Source organism: Hemitrygon akajei, chromosome 32 (assembly GCF_048418815.1).
Source record: "Hemitrygon akajei chromosome 32, sHemAka1.3, whole genome shotgun sequence".
NCBI lineage: Eukaryota > Metazoa > Chordata > Chondrichthyes > Myliobatiformes > Dasyatidae > Hemitrygon > Hemitrygon akajei.
Genome location: NC_133155.1, coordinates 20,167,683 through 20,183,329, shown reverse-complemented (window position 1 = coordinate 20,183,329; position 15,647 = coordinate 20,167,683). Strand labels below are relative to the sequence as shown.

At 41.3% G+C, this 15,647-nt stretch overlaps 1 long non-coding RNA gene across 1 annotated transcript in view; it reads right to left on the bottom strand.

The window, feature by feature from the left end:
• LOC140719610 (uncharacterized) overlaps window positions 1-15,647 on the bottom strand; it is a 127,177-nt gene that overhangs the window by 31,422 nt on the left and 80,108 nt on the right. The gene's annotated exons all lie outside the window — the stretch shown is intronic.

The window sequence follows — 15,647 nt, the reverse complement described above, 5'->3', positions numbered from 1 at the left end:
TTCAGAAGGTCAGGCAGTCCTGATAAAGGGTCTCAGCCAGAAAGTCAACAGTTATTCCTCTCTATAAATGCTGCTGGACCTGTTGAGTTCCTCACGATGAGGATCTTGTTTTGAGGTGTTTCAGCTTGTCACTTTCCAGTGGATTTGGCCCAGTACATCTCAGGAAAAACCCTCCCAACCGCTGAGCACATCTACATGAAACGTTGCCATATAAAAACAGCGTCCATCATCAAAGATCCTCACCACCCAGGCCGTGCTCTTTACTTGCAGATAGAAAGTACAGGTGCCTTAGGACTCACACCAACAGCTTCAAGAACAGTTACTACCCTTCAACCATCAGGCTCTTGAACAAAAGGGATAACTACACCATTTAAGTTCTCTTGTTATTTCACACTTGTTATTTATTGCTATTTATTTATTATCTGCATTTGCAGTTTGTTTACAGTTACTGTCCTATAGATTTGCGAGGAATGCCCGCACAAAAAGAAACCCCAGGTTTGTATGTGGTCACATGTATTTACTCTGATAATAAATTTTACTTTGACTTTAGACATGGGCATCAATTGTACTAGACGTGTACCTTGAAATCACTAGGCAACAAGGAAAATCCATGGATTCTGGAATACTAAATAAATTTATGCTCCTGTTTGAAAACTAGAATTTGTATTTCTTCACCTACAAACTGGGGAATGGCTACTTGCACTAATGTCAGTGACAAAAGTATGCTTTGTAAGTCCAATGTCAGCCAAAGAAGTGTAAGAACAGACAGACATACTTTATTGATCCCAAGGGAAATTGGATTTCGTTACAGTCACACCAACCAAGAATAGTGAAGAAATATAGCAATATAAAACCATAAATAATTAAATAATACACTAATCATGCCCAGTGAAAATAAGTCCAGGACCAGTCTATTGGCTCAGGGTGTCTGACACTCTGAGGGAGGAGTTGTAAAGTTTGATGACCACAGGTAGGAATGACTTCCTATGATACTCAGTGTTACATCTCGGTGGAATGAGTCTCTAGCTGAATGTACTCCTGTGCCTAACCAGTACATTATGGAGTGGATGGGAGTCATTGTCCAAGATGGCATGCAACTTGGACAGCATCCTCTTTTCAGACACCACCGTCAGAGAGTCCAGTTCCACCCCCACAACATCACTGGCCTTACGAATGAGTTTGTTGATTCTGTTGGTGTCTACTACCCTCAGCCTGCTGCCCCAGCACACAACAGCAAACATGATAGCACTGGCCACCACAGCCTCATAGAACATCCTCAGCATCGTCCGGCAGATGTTAAAGGACCTCAGTCTCCTCAGGAAATAGAGACGGCTCTGACCCTTCTTGTAGACAGCCTCAGTGTTCTTTGACCAAAGGAAGCCAAGGTTCCCAATCAATAAAATTGATAAAACTAGCAAATAAAAATGATGTGACACCACGTCTTTCCCCCTTACATGACACATGTGTGCCAAGAATTTAGAATCATTTGCACTGGGACCACTTTCCACGTGCTTGACGAGTTAGTGTCAATTTGCTGGTGAAGGTTCGTCATTGAGAAAATGGGCCAAGCTCCTCCTGCAACTATTCACCCTGACAAGACTTTCCTTCTTTCAATTCATTGTGCACATCAACATGTAGGACAACACTTCATTTTTTTAGCAGTACAACTTCAGAAGTTTATTTATTATCAAAGTATACAACGCTGAAATCCTTCTTCTCCAGATAGCCACGAAACCAAGAAAGAACAGAACGGATCATCAATCCTCAAATCCCTCCTCCCTGCACAAAAAAAACAATAATGGAACAGGCACATCGGCCTCCAAATCCCCCCCCCCCCCCCGCACACAAAACAATAAGAAAGATCAGGCGAGAAACACAAAGTATTAAAAAAACACTACAACCTATCTCACAGTAAAATGAATACTAACTCACAATGAAAGTGGAAAATTAACATCTCCACCTTCTTCCTTAACCACATACACATAGGAAAATTATTTTTATTTTTGAAATGGGAACCTGCTCCATTTTTAATATAGGAAGTCAGTCAGCGCTGGCAGCTGCCTGTAATGATTGAAGAGACTGTAAGCAGATAAGCGCAGTTCGTAAGCCCAAAATTTATGATCTTTTATACCCTGGGTATCTATGAACATGGAGTCCCATCAGCTCCCTATCTCACCTCTGTTCTCCCTTTCCATTTTCCATGATGCAATCAGAGACCTGTCCCCACCATTCTCTCTCACCCCCATGACAGCTAAGGCAGCTTAAGGAGATCTCCTGGTTTGCAGAAATCCACTTCCCAAGGGGTGCCGGTGAAAGCTGGTGCTGCTGCAAGTCTGGCCAGCAGCTGCCATCTGCGAAATGCATCGGCTGGGGTTTACCACAAGGGAGAAGAAGGGGAAGCCCCAGGATGGAGAACAGGTCTGTCTTCAGCTTGGGATCTGGCACCAGGAACGAGCCAGCTAGAAAACCCCCCCAAAAAAATTATGCGAAGTTCAATTTCCAGGAAGTGATGGTTAGCAGTAATATATTTCAGAGAAAGCTGTCTGATTAAAGCGATCATCTGTGAAGGTGAAGTATTCTGAGACCGCCCACAGTAATGTCAAGACATTCCCTCCTTTCCCCTTTTCCACTGGGCAGAAGATAGAAAAGTATGAAAGCATGTACGGCCAGGCTCAAGAACAAATTCTACTCTACTGTTATAAGGCTATTCACGGATATCTTCAACCTCTCGTTCTAGTAATGTGTGGTGCCCAACAGTACCGATGCCCAAGAAGGGCGTGGTAACCTGTCTAAATTACTATCACCCAGTGGCACTTACATCCACAGTGATGAAGTGTTTTGAGAGGCTGGTGTTGAAGCATATCAGCTCCTGTCTGAATGGTGACTTGGATCCACACTAGTTCATCTACCAAAGCAATAGGTCTACAGCAGATGCTATCTCGTTGGCTCTCCACACAACCCTGGAACATCTGAACAGCAAAGATGCATAGCTCTTTATTGATTACAGCTCAGCATTTAACACCATCATCCCCAGTAAACTCCAAGACCTGGGCCTCAATACCCCCTTGTAAACTTGGATCCTGGGTTTCTGCACTTATAGACCCCAGTCAGTTTGGATTGGCAAAAACATCTCCTGCACAATCTCCACCAGCACAGGAGCACTGCAAGGATGTGTACTTCAACCCCTGCTCTACTCACTTTACACCCAAGTGTGGCTAAGTACAGTTCCAACATCATATACGTTTCCTGATGACACCACGGTTTGTGGACTGTATCAAAGGGTTGATGAATCAGCATTCAGGAGGGAGATGAAAACTTGGCTGAGTGATGTAATTACAACCTCTTACTCAACATCGGTAAGACAAAGGAACTGATTGTAGTCTTCAGTAGAGGGAAGCCAGAAATCCATGAGCCAGTACTCATCGAAGGATCAGAGGTGGAGAGGGTCAGTAACTTTAAATTCCTGAGTGTCATTCTCTCAGAGGAGCTGCTCTGTACTCATCCAATAAATATTATTGTGCAGAAAGCACAACAATGCCATTTCCTCAGGAGTCTGCAGAGGTTTGGCATGTCATTGAAAATCCTAGCAAACTTCTATAGATGTGTGGTGGAAAGTACCTGACTGCATTACAGCCTGGTATGGGGACACCAAAGCCTTTGACTGGAAAATCCTACAAAATATAGTGGATTTGGTCCAGTACGTCACAGGTAAAACCCTCCCAAACATTGAGCACATCTACGTGAAACGTTGCTGTAGAAAAGTAGCGTCCATCATCACCACCCAGGCCGTGCTCTTTTCTCGCTGCTGCCATCAAGCAGAAGGTACAAATGCCTCGGGACTCACACCACCAGGTTCAAAAACAGTTACTGTCCCTCATCTATCAGGCTCTTGAACAAAAGGGGATGACTACACTCATTTAAGGACTCTTTTATATTGTTATTTCATGCTCATTATTTATTGCTATTTAGTTATGCCTATGTTTGCACAGTTTGTTTACAGAACATAGAATAAAGTGCAACAGAAAGTACTGTTATTGTCTTCCCTCAATACACAGAGTAACGAATTGACCTGTATGAATAGTATGCAAGACGAGCTTGTCTCTCTGCCTTTGTACATGTGACAATAATAAACCAATTCCAACTCTAGATCCAAGTAGCAGTCTTCATAAGAACTGGCAACAAAAGTTCAGGATTAGGAGGGGGAATTGGCAAACACAGTTGAGAAATAGATGGTGCTCGGACATGTTTTGGAAACACCAAGTCAAGTCAGGTCAAGTCAAGTCACTTTTTATTGTCATTTCGACTGGACTTTCCTTAGCCTTCGCAGAGAGTAGAGATGCTGCTGGGCTTTCTTTGCTATGGAGCTGGTGTTGTGGGACCAGGTGAGATTCTCCGCCAGGTGAACACCAAGAAATTAGGAGAATGGCAAAAGTGAGTGTTCAGTACATTGACACTAAGTCTGGCACTATGGCTCAGGAGGAACAGGGTGAAGAGGACTATAGTGGTGATGGAAGAGTCTATAGTCAGAGTAAATGAGATAAGATTCTGCAGGCGTGATAGAGACCCAGATGGTATGTTTCCTCCCAGGTGCCAGGGTCAGAGATGACTCAGATCAGGTCCATAGCATTCTAAAGGGGGAGGTGAGCAGCCAGAAGTCTTGCTATATATTGATACCAATAGCATACTGTAGGTAGAAAAGGTGAGGAGATCCTGAAGAGAGACTTCAGGGAGCTAGGCATGAAAGCTGAATAACTTGGCTTCCAGGGTAGTAATCTCTGGATTGCTGCCCATGCCATGTGCTAGTGAGGGCCAAAATAGGATGATTTGGCTGAGGAACTGGAGCAGTGGACAGGGTTCCAGATTTATGAATATTTGGGATCTCTTCCAGGGAAGGTACGAAAGAAACGAATTACACCTGAACCCAAGGGGACACAGTTACAGATTGGCATGTTTGACATTGTGGGCATCACAGAATCGTGGCTGAAAAAAGATTATAGCTGGGAGTTTAACATCCAAAGAGATGTACTTCTAGAGAATTTCTAGAATGCCTACGATTTGGCTTTTTAGAGCAGCTTGTGGTTGAGCCCATTAGGGGATCAGCTTTTCTGGACTGGGTATTGTGCAAAGAACTGGAATTGATTAGAGAGCTTAAGATATAGGAAAACTTCAGAGACAGTGATCATAATATGCTAGAATTCATCTTGCGATTTGAGAAGCAGCTAAGGTCAGATATATCAGAATTACAGTGGAGTAAAGGGAATTACAGAGGCATGAGAGAGGAGCTGGCCAAAATTGATTGGAAGGGAACAGTGCCTTCTAAATTGTTCCAAGAAATTTCAGCCATTGCTGCTGTGCCATCATCCCTGCTCGTGTTCCCTTCCAATCAATTTTGGCCAGCTCCTCTCTCATGCCTCTGTAATTCCCTTTACTCCACTGTAATACTGATACATCTGACCTTAGCTTCTTCTCAAATTGCAAGATGATATATCCCAAAGAAGAAGTATTCTAAAGGTAGGATAATGAACAAAGAGAGGGTATATAATTGAGCAAAAATTAGTGGGAAGTTATAGGATTGGAAAGCTTTTTAAAAATCAATAGAAGACAACTATAAAAGTCATAACGAAAGAACAGATGGAATACAAAGATAAGCTAGCCAATAATATTAAAGAGGATACCAAATGAGTAAAAGGGAAGGAAAAGTATATATTGAACCATTGGAAAATTATGCTGGAGAGGTAGCAATGGAAGACAAGCAAATGACAGATGAACCGAATAAGCATTTTGCATCAGTCTTTACTGTGGAAGGCACTAGCAGTATGTCAGAAATATGTGAGTGTCTGGGCATGGGAGTGTGTTAAGTTGCCATTACCAGAGAAAAGGTAACTGAAAGGTCTGAAGGTAGATAAGTCACACCAGGCTTCTGAAAGAGGTGGGTGGAAAGATTATGGAGGCACTAGTAATGATCTTTCAAGAACCAATTGATTCTGGAATGGTTCCAGAGGACTCAAAAATTGCAAATGTCACTCCACTCTTCAAGAATATCAGAAAGAATTTATAAAAATTGCATTGGCAGTAGCCAAAAAAGCTATTGCAGTTACTTGGAAATCGGATACATATTTAAGTATAGATCATTGGAAGAAAGAAATTTATGGCTGTATTCCATTTGAAAAAATTACTTATAATTTAAGAGATAAATATGAAACATTTTTGAAAATTTGGCGCCCTTATTTACAAAAGATAGGATTAAATATATAGGTGCTCCGAAGATGAAATAATTGGTTACTTGGGGAAAGAAATAAATATATATACTAAAGTTATTACAAATTCCATGGAGCATGTGGGGATCTTCCAATATCCAGGCATTCCTTTTTTTTTCTTTCTTTCTTTCTTCTTTTTTTCTATAGGGATGTTAGGGGGGAGGGGTTAAGGGGAGGGGGGATGGGTAACACATATTTTCTTTTTCACACACTTTTATTCTGTAACTATTTGAAAACACAATAAAAAAAGTTTTTTAAAAAAAGAAGGCAAAGAGACAGAGAGAGGAAATTATGGGTCACGTCATCTGACTTTAGTGTTTGGGAAGATGTGGAACCAATTGTTAAGGAAGTGGTTCTGAGATACTTGGATGCTTATGATAAAATAAACCATAGTCAGTGTGGGGGAAAATCGCGTCTGACAGATTTGTTGGAATTCTTTGAAGAAATAACAAACAGAATATACAAAGGAGAATCAGTAGATGTTGTGTACTTGGCTTTACAGAAGGACTTTTACAAGGTGCCACACATGATGCTGCTTAACAAGCTACAAGCCCATGGTATTACAGTAAAGATTCTAGCATGGATAGAGCATTGGCAGAAAGTGAAGAGTGGGAATAAACGGAGACTTTCCTAGTTGGCTGCTGGCGACTAGTAATTTTCTAGCAGAGTTTGTGTTAGGACTGCTTCTTTTTACGTTATATCCCAGTGATTTGAATGGAGGAATTGATGGTTTTGTGGCCACGCTTGCAGACAATATGAAGGTAGACAGAGGGGCAGTTACTTCCGTGGAAGCAGAGAGGCTACAGAAAGACATAAACCGATTAGGAGAATGGGAAAAAGAGGTGGCAGGTGGCATATAGTGTCAGGAAGTGTATGATCATGCACTTTGGTAGAAGAAATAAAAGAGTAGACTATTTTATAAATGGTGAAAGGAAAACAAAAATCTGAGATAGAAAGGGATTTGAGAGTCCTCATGCTGGGTGGGTGGTGAGGAAGGTTAATGCAATGTTAGCATTCATTTTTAGAGAACTAGAGTATAAAAGCAAGGATGCAATGTTGAGACTTTAAAAAGCACCAGTGCGGTCTCAAGGAGTATTGTGAGCAGTATTAAGCCCCTTTTCTAAGAAAGGGTGTGCTGACATTTGAGACGTTTCAAAGGAAGTTGCTGGGAATGTTTCCAGATTGAAAGGCTTGCTGTAAGAGGAGTGTTTGGTGGCTTAGAGCCTCTAATAACTGGAATTCAGAAGGAGGAGTGACCTCATTGAAACTTACCAAATATTGAAAGGCCTCAATAGAGTAGATGTGGAGAGGATGTTTTCTATGGTGGGGGAGTCTAAAACCAGAGGACACAGCCTCAGAATAGAGGGATATCTTTTAGAAAGGAGATGAGGAGGAATTTCTTTAGAGAGTGGTGAATCTGTGGAATTTGTTGTCACAAGCGGCTGTGGAGGCCAAGACAATGATGTATATTTGAGGCAGAGGTTAATAGATTCTTGATTAGTCTGGGTATGAAGGGATATTGGAGCAGGCAGGAGATTGGGGCTGAGAGGGAAAATAGATCATCCATGGTGAAATAGCAGGGCAGTCTTGATTGTCCCAGTGGCCTAATTCTGCTCCTATATCTTATGGTCTTATCTCTAGAAAGGGAGTCAATCAGTACTTGAGCCTTGATGGCAAATGATCAGAAATGAGATTTTGGTAGTGTTCATTTTGAATAGAGAATCTGACATACAGTGGCATGTAAAAGTTTGGGCACCTCTGGTCAAAACTTCTGTTACTGTGAATAGTTAAGTGAGTAGAATGAATAGTTAAATGAACTAAACTCCAAAAGTCATAAAGTTAAAGACGGAACATTCTTTTCAACATTTTAGGCAAGATTAGTGTATTGTTTTTGCTTTGTACAATTTTAGAGTAAAAAAATCGAAAGGAGCACCACGCAAAAATTCGGGCACCCCAAGAGATTTGAGTTCTCAGATAACTTTTACCAAGATCTCACACCTTAATTCGTTTGTTAGGGCTATGGCTTGTTCACAGTCATCGTTAGGAAAGTCATGTAAATTTCAAAGCTTTATAAATACCCTGATTCCTCAAACATTGTCCCAACAATCAGCAGTCATGGGCTTCTCTAAGCAGCTGCCTAGCATTCCGAAAATTAAAATAAACAATGACCACAAAGCAGGAGAATGCTATAAGAAGATAGCAAAACGTTTTCAGGTAGTCGTTTCCTCAGTTCCTAATGTAATTAAGAAATGGCAGTTAACAGGAATGGTAGAAGTCAACTTGAGGTCTGGAAGACCAAGAAAACTTTCCGAGAGAACTGCTCATAGGATTGCTAGAAAGGCAAATCAAAAGACCTTCAGGAAGATTCAGCAGACTCTGGACTGGTGATGCACTGTTCTACTGTGCAGCAACACCTGCACAAATATGACCTTCATGGAAGAGTCATCAGAAGAAAATCTTTCCTGCGTCCTCATTTTGGAAACAAGTCCTGTGGACTGATGAAGTTAAAATAGAACTTTTTGGCCACAGTGAGCAAAGGTAGGTTTGGAGAAAAAAGGGTGCAGAATTTCATGAAAAGAACACCTCTCCAACTGTTAAGCATGGGGGTGGATCGATCATGCTTTGGGCTTGTGTTGCAGCCAGTGACACGAGGAACATTTCACCAGTAGAGGGAAGAATGAATTCAATTAAATACCAGCAAATTCTGGAAGCAAACATCACACTGTCTGTAAAAAAAGCTGAAGATGAAAAGAGGATGTCTTCTACAACAGGATAATGATCCTAAACACACCTCAAAATTCACAATGGACTACCTCAAGAGGCACAAGCTGAAGCTATTATCATGGCCCTCACAGTCCTCCGACCTAATCATCGAAAATCTGTGAATAGACCTCAAAAGAGCAGTGCATGCAAAATGACCCAAGAATTTCACAGAACTAGAAGCCTTTTGCAAGGAAGAATGGGCGAAAATTCCCCAAACAAGAATTGAAATACTGTTAGGTGGCTACAGAAAGCACTTACAAGCTGTGATACTTGCCAAAGGGGGTGTTACTAAGTACTGACCATGCAGGGTGCCCAAACTTTTGCTTCAGGCCCTTTTCCTTTTTTGTTATTTTGAAACTGGAAAAGATGGAAATAAAAAAGTAATCTTGTTTAAAATATTAAAGAAATGTGTCATCTTTAACTTTATGCTTTTTAGAAATCAGGTCATCTTTTACTCGCTTAGCTATTCACAGTAACGGAAATTTTGACCAGGGGTGCCCAAACTTTTGCATGCCACTGTATATGTATCTACGGAAAGAAGAGCAAAGAATGTATTACAGCCATCCTATGGCCATTCCATACATAAGAGCAGGCTCCCGGAATATTGTTAAGTCCAACTTTAGTATTTCTTTCTTATCTGTCTTATTTACTTTTAATGCCATTCATTACAATACCATTTAATCATGGCTACTTTATCTGGTGATTTTACATATTTTCTGACAAATGTTCAGAATTGGCTCAAGGACCTCTGTGGGAATGGAACTGATTTCTAATCAGAGACTGGCCTATATCTGGTCCAACAAGTAAGCCTGAACTCTTGCTGCTGCAGGCTGAAGTACCTTGTATATTTGCCCCAAATCCGTCCAGCATTTAACTTCTGAGGAAGACAAAGACAAAGATGTTTTCTATCCCAATATTAGTAGACTCTTTAACGGACCTCTTGCCCCAGTATAATAAAATGGACTCTTGACCTCAAAATATACATTACATGATCTTGCAGTTTGTTGTTTCCCTGCACTGCCCATTCGCTGCAGATTTTACACTTTATTCTGCATCATTATTGTGTTCTGATGTATTAAATTTTGTAAAAATATTGATGAAAGTCTGACCAATTCCTGGAGTCACTTTAACTCTTTGTGAGTTTGCAGCATGTAAGCTGTCTACACAAGTTAAACACTGTAGGTTGATGCTAATGTCTAATGTTTGCCGATAGCAGATGGGTCCTTTCCTTGGCCTCAAGGCACAAGTGGCATGAGGATATCTGTTGATGAACACCAGTTGTTTGAATGAAAGAAGCCATGCTGAGTTAGTGGCGTTAGAACAAAAGTCCGAAGAGTTTATCTGTCTCTGCTCTCAACACTTGAGGATTGAACCCTGGCTCTTGGGACTTCACCTAGACCAAAGAATTGTGATCGGTAGGTGCTTAGGATGGACCCAGGGTGATTTCACAAGTCGGAATTTGGAGTTTCCTCAACAACAGCGGAAATCAAGTCCCCCAACAACAGCGATGATTAAGTAGCAGCTGAGAATCGGGAGCCCTGAAATCTTTGTAACTTACTATGTAGTATTTAGTGTGGTTTATTTGTGCTTTCTGTTTTATAATAATAAATTGGGCTTAAGTTACTTCGTTGTGCTTGTATGCTTATAACCACATTTCCTGGACACTCAATTAGATTTGTGTCTTCTGGGTCTGATCAACTCACCACATTACACATGTTCTACCTCAATGCACTGTGTAATGATTTAATCTGTACGAACAGTATGAAAGACAAGTTTTTCACTGTGCCTTGGTACAAGTGACAATAATAAACCAATTCCAATTCCAATTTAATTATGTAGCTATAAGCTCTCCCAGACACCCTGGTGAGATTCAAATTCATGTCTCAAGATCAACGATCCTGGCCTCTGGAAAGGATTTTTGGTAAACATGTCACCACTTAATACTTGTTCCCACTGTTCCGATGTGGCATGGTGGCACAGTTTCAAAGGCTGCATGCCCTCCTTCCCTAAACTATCACTAGGCATCACCTTTTTATATATGACATCTTCATCATAGGAGACTTTTCCATGGTGACACGTTACCAACAGCAGCAAGCATTTTTACTTATCTTGGGTATTCAAAGGGAAACTATGTGGTTAACAAAGCTCATTTGTAATTGACAGTTCACTAATCTTCATGATTACAACCACTAGAACACAGGACCAAATTGAGATGTTAGAAACTGCGAGTGGGACAAGTTAAATTGAGTTTACTGTCATATTGCTGAAGTAGAGTGAGGGAGGCATTATAATAATACTGTAACGATTTATAGAGCATTTTTCACACAGATGATATAGTTCAAAGTGCTTCACAATGGGATAAAAGTACAAATATGAAAATAAAATAAAAATAAAAAATAAACATGAAAATAAGAGACAAAAAATGCTTGCTAAGGTTAAGTTTAAATAAATAAGTTTTGTGCGGCATTTAAAAATGTAACTGAGTCTGCATCCCTTACAGTTTTAGGTACTGAGTTCCACAGTTTAGAAGCATAGTTCAAAAAAGTTGAGCTGCTAATTATCTTTTAGCAGAGATTGTTTAAATTTGAGAGACTGGTGGAAGAAGACCTGTGAGCTTGAGCAGAATTATAAACTGAAAGCGATTCCGCGATGTTCTCCGGTCCCAGGCCATTGACAGCTTTAAAAACAAGTAAGGGGACTTTAAAATTGATTCTAAAAGGTACAGGAAGCCAATGTAGAGTGGCTAGTATATTCCTTCATCCTAGTTTTGGATAGAAGTCTAACAGCGGCATTCTGAATGAGTTGAATCCGTGTAATGAAAAACTTGCATGCTAGCGCATCACAGATAGACACAAAATCCAAATTGTATGTGACTTTTATAAGACAGTGAAGAAATAGACAAACGATCAGCTTTAGCTTTATTGGACAAATGTACATTGAAGCATGCAGTGAAATGCGTCACTTGCACCAAGTCAAATCAACGAGGATTCTTCTGGGCAGTCTGCAAGAATTGCTACTCAACAAGGAATGCCCTCAACTCACCAGTCCTGGCCCGACTGTCTTTGGAATGTAGGAGGAAACCAAAGCACTTGGAGAAAATCCACGCAGTCATGGGGAGAATGTAGAAGCTCCTTACAGGCAGTGGCAGGGACTAAACTCCAATGCTGGTACTGTACAGCACTGAATGCTATGGTAACATGCCTCCCATTCACACTACAAAGGTGCCCACATTTGATGGTGCAAAGCAAGACATTGTGAAAAAAGAATCAAACGGTACTGGAAGTGACTGCAGTGTTTCATTCCTGAGATTTGGTGAGGGTTTTGCAGGTCACTTCGAGAGCCAGATAGCTATAAGAAAGCAGCTGTTCCTGAACCTGGTGGAGTGCCACTTCAGGCTCAGCACCACCCATCCAGTGGTAACAGCAAGGAGAGGGTGTGACCCAAATGGCAAGGGATCCTTTATGATAGATGCCACCTTCTTGAGGTAATGCCTCCTGTAGACGCTGTCAATGGGGGGGGTGGGGGGAGAAGTGATGAACAGGGCTGCTCTCTGCTGTCTCTTGCATCTGGGCATTGGAATTCCCTTACTAGGCCATGATGCAACCAATCAGGATCATTTCATATATTGCAGAAATTTGCCAGTGTGTTTGGTAGCATGCTGAACCTCCTTAATCTTCTAGGAAAATAGAGGCACTGACGCATCATTTTCTCACTCCATCTGTGTACTAGGTTGAGAACAGGTCATCCAAGATGTTACCACTCAGAATCTAAGCCTATTTTTGCAATGGAGATGGCACGAAAGCGTAATAGGTACAAACTTTAAAAAGCTAACCATTGTTTAACCACGTTTAATGACCTCAATACTTCCAATCCAATCTATTACTTCTGAAGGTTACTCACTTTAAGATCAGAAAACTTAAACTAAGATGTTGTCTACTTGCTCAGGCTTTTGTGAGTGATCTCGTGGAACAATAGGAATTAAATTCTTTGTGTGTGATATTGATTTCTCATCAGTGTAATTAGAATAGATTTTTCAGTCATTGTGACATTTTCCATACTGTTGTGCAAACTTTTGCTGCAGTTTTTCTGGACTATGACCACTTAACTTGAAAACTTCTAATTGTACAAGTTTGTAGATTGCCTCCATAGTCTTCGGCAAGTCTGGGACATACACTCAGTGGCCACTTTATTAGGGACAGGAGTGGAAGCTGGTGTGATCTTCTGCTGCTGTAGCCTATCCACTTCAAGCTTTGATGGTCTGTGCACTCAGAGATGCTCTTCTACACACCACTGTTGTAACACGTGATTATTGAAGTTACTGTCGCCATCCAATCAGTTTGAAACAGTCTGGCCATTCTACTATGACCTCGCTCATTAACAAGGTGCTTTTGCCACAGAACAGCCATCCAACAGACTTTTTTGCACCATTCTCTGTAAACACTAGAGACAGCTAAGTGTGAAATTTCCGGGAGATTAGCAGCATCTCAAATACTCAACCCCCCACCTGGCACCAACAATCATTCCACAGTCAAAGCCACTTAGATCACATTTCCCCCATTCTAATGTTTGTTCTGAACAACTGAACCTCTTGAACATGTCTGCATGATTTTCCACATTGAGTTGCTGATATATGATGGGCTGATTAGATACGTATGAGCAGGTGTACAGGAGTAGCTGGTAAACTGGCCTCTGAGTATAGTTCCTTGCTCAGGCCAGGATGACTAGACCTGGCTCGGTACCTAGTGGTCCTTCATTCCATACAGTGCATCTGGTGCTGCTCCTGATGTCTAAAGAACTTGAATTTACACTTTGCAAGAGCCATGTGGTCCTTTCATTCCACCTAGATTTAATCTTCACACTCCAAAGGCATCAGCTCTAATACCGCTGCTCCTCTCCTTAGGCAGCACCTGTGGAGGAAAACGGACAATAGACGCTTCAAGTCAAGACACCTCCATTTCGGCTGCTTTTTGGCATCTGTTATCACTCGTATCTTCAAGATGAGGGGCAACTGGTCTGATGCAATTTCTCTGCTTGAGTCTGGATATTGGGCAACTTTACTTCAAAATTGGCAGGCGCTGATGATACCGAACTAAGAAGCTGCAGAGTGAGATGACTCCGATCTCATTTACATTTTCCCGCAACCCTAAACAAGATCCATCCACAAAGTACTACTCTACCTTTAACAGTTCTCTAACCCGGCTGACAGGTTTTTTTGCCCGTCTGTGCTCACTGTGCATTAACGTAGCCGGTCCATCGGAGCAGAAAATCTCTTCACTCCCAACACAATTTGATTTTCTGTGGGTGGCATTGCTGATCAGCTGGAAGTCACGGCATGCAACAGCGCCACCGGCAGGAGGAATGCAAACTTTGCAGCGGATTCACGAGACTTAAGTGACATTGATTTAAGTCATATCTTTCACAACCTTAGAATGATCCGGACTGTTTTACCGCATATTTATGATATTTTATCTGGAAGACCTTAAACATAGGTACGTCTGCTTTTCAACTGTAGTTGCTGTTGGAGAACAGACAACTTTGCTCAGAAGGCATTTAATTGATTGCCCTGTTTCTCCTGTTGTTTCGGCGACATTCCTCAGAGAAACAGCATGTTGGCTATTTGAATCTGTGCTGGCCGGTTCACCTGTTTACAGCAATCCTACATCAATCCCACCTGTCAACTTCCCGCTGATTCTACCGCTCACCTGCGCTCTAGAGCAGGGGTTCCAAACTTTTTAAATGCCATGGACTAATACCATTAAGCAAGGAATCTATGGACCCCAGGTTGGGAACCCCTGCTCTAGAATTAATATACATTGACATTCGAGGGGTGATTGATAAGTTTGTGGCCTAAGGTAGAAGGAGTCAATTTTAGAAAAATCTAGCAATTTATTTTTCAACATAGTTCCCTCCTACATTTACACACTTAGTCCAGCGGTCGTGGAGCATACGGATCTTGAACCTCCAGGATATGTCCACAGCTGGGGTGATTGATAAGTTCATGGCCTAAGGTAGAAGGAGTATAGTTATCAACTTCGAACTTCCTGCATAATCACTCAAAGATTTGAACTACATGTGCATGTAACGAGAGCTGGATAAGTCATCTCCGTCTACCTTAGGCCACAAACTTATCAATCACCCAACTGTGGACACTTTCTGGAGGTCCAAGATCCGCGTGCTCCACGACCGCTGGACTAAATGTGTAAATGTAGGAGGGGACTATGTTAAAAAAATAAATGTGCTAGGTTTTCTAAAATTAACTCTTTCTGCCTTAGGCCACAAACTTATCAATCACCCTTCATATATACATAGAACTAATATACAACCCGTACAAATTTGGAATGTGGGAGAAAACTGGAGCACATGCAGGATATCTACATGTTACAGAGTGTGTCCAAGGTCAGGATTAACTCCGAGTCTTTGGTGCCACAAGGCAATAGCTCTATTGATGTACAACTGTGTAGCAAAGGGTGGGGAAGAGGTGGTAGATGTTAATCTTAATCGACTCTCAATAGGACTGCAACATTTTTGTTTGAAATGAAAAGGCCATGAAACTCTCAGTTTACAAAATAATTGAAGAATGTTCATCGACTAATACTGTTTTCCCACTGCACACAGAAATGTGAATTT